Below are 2,671 nucleotides of genomic sequence, written 5' to 3' on the forward strand. Positions count from 1 at the left end.
CTGCAATTAAATTGTAGAGTCAGTTAAGTTCCTGGGAACCACCATTACCAACAACGTGAAGTGGACAACCATGTTCATGTCACTGTCAGGAAAACCACACAAGACCTTTCTTTCTGAGACAACTTAGGAGGTTCAACATCTCAAAGGCGATACTAGCATCCTCACTACCTCCATCTCCATCTGGTTCCCATCTGTCTCTGCACATTCCTGTCCATAAAAAAAAGGCACACAGTTCAGTTCATTGTTATTTGTAAAACACTTTTAACAGTGGACATTGTCTCAGAGCAGCGTTACAGAAATATATAAATTCAGGACTTAGATGTTAAATGTATGAATTTATCCCTACTGAGCGAGCCGGTAGTGACGGTGGTGAGGAAAAACTCGCTGAGACGATATGAGGAAGAAATCTTGAGAGGAACCAGACTCAGAAGGGAACCCGTCCTCACCTGGGTGCCACCGGATAGTGGGATTATAAATAAATGCACCCCTTCTATAAATATGCTAATACTACATGCTCAAACAGTGCAGTTGTGTAAGCAGGAAATTCATTACAGTTTCTACATGAAGTCTGTTGTCATTGACGTTGCCATAACTGTTAGGATTTTTGCTGTTTCTGTTTCTATTAAAAGTACTTATGTTGTTATTTATTGTTGAATGTTGCTTGTTGCTGTTGTTGAGTGAATGAGCTGCTTGCTGAATGCTCGCTTGTTAGTATTTTTTTCTTCTTCACCCCATGGTCACGCCCCACAATCTAGACGAAAGCCTTTCCAGAAGAGTGGAGCTTATTATAACAGCAACGGAGGAATAAATCTGGAATGGTCATATGGTGTATACAGTGTGATCACACAGAGCCACCTGTTGATCATAATTAAATACTCTAAATACTAAATTAAATCACCCTGTGATAATCGGATTCAGCTCAAGTTCTTGTAACTTTTCTCCTGTGATAAATCCACATAATCAACTTTTTAATGTTTACATGGCAAATGTTTACATGGCACTACAAACAGCACCTGAATAAAATAATAAAAAAGCATAATATTAAGAACACAAATTAGCGGTGACCTCAATTGTGTGTGTGCATGTGAGTGTGAAACATAGGCATGCAAAAAGTAAATTAGACCTATATCTGCAAAAAAGTTCATTGTAGTACTTTCAGATTGTACATTTTTTATAAAGCAGTTGCTTCCATTTTATGCTATGGATTTTAATTAATGTGGTGAATTTTTCAGTTATGCAGAGAGATAAGTTATGGCTGTAACTAAAGTGTGATAAATATTAAGTAAACTGTAGCAATAACATCAGTTATTCACACAGACAGACACTGTGCTACACCCTGGCCACCAGGTGGCAGTACAGAGCTGTAAAACTGTAATTACACTTTATTAGAGACTGCACTGTTAATTCCTCACTGTATTAGTGTTTATTACAACTTAACTCTACACTTATCAGTGAACTCATCTGTATTAGTGACTAGGCCTCTTTTGTATAGTGACATCATACAACACCATAAATAAACACACTAAGAAACCCACTACATTCATGGTGATATTTATTGGACATAATATTTACACAAATACACACACCCATACACCCTCACTACATATACACACTACAACCTCACTACATATACACACTACACCTTCACTACATATACACACTACACCTTCACTACATATACACACTACACCCTCACTACATATACACACTACACCTTCACTACATATACACATTACACCCTCACTACATATACACACTACCTCACTACATATACACACTACAACTTCACTACATATACACACTACACCTTCACTACATATACACACTACACCTTCACTACATATACACACTACACCTTCACTACATATACACACTACACCCTCACTACATATACCCACTACACTTTCACTACATAAACACAGTACACCCTCACTACATATACACACTACACCCTCACTACATATACACACTACACCTTCACTACATATACACATTACACCCTCACTACATATACACACTACACCCTCACTACATATACACACTACACCTTCACTACATATACACACTACACCCTCACTACATATACACACTACACCTTCACTACATATACACACTACACCCTCGCTACATATACACACTACACCTTCACTACATATACACACTACACCTTCACTACATATACACACTACACCCTCGCTACATATACACACTACACCTTCACTACATATACACACTACACCTTCACTACATATACACACTACACCTTCACTACATATACACACTACACCTTCACTACATATACACACTACACCCTCACTACATATACACACTACACCTTCACTACATATACACACTACACCCTCACTACATATACACACTACACCTTCACTACATATACACACTACACCTTCACTACATATACACACTACACCTTCACTACATATACACACTACAAACACACTACACCCTAACAAAATATACATCTTCACTACATATACACACTACACTACACCCTCACTACATATACACACTACACAACAAAGGCAACATGAGTAAACACACAATACTATATATTTTTTATTGAAGCAAAAATATTATAATTATCCACCTATTACCAATGTGAAAAATTAATTGTCTGCTTACACTTGAAATCTGGTTGTGCCACCTTTAG

The sequence above is a fragment of the Ictalurus punctatus genome, chromosome 20, assembly GCF_001660625.3.
Source record: "Ictalurus punctatus breed USDA103 chromosome 20, Coco_2.0, whole genome shotgun sequence".
NCBI lineage: Eukaryota > Metazoa > Chordata > Actinopteri > Siluriformes > Ictaluridae > Ictalurus > Ictalurus punctatus.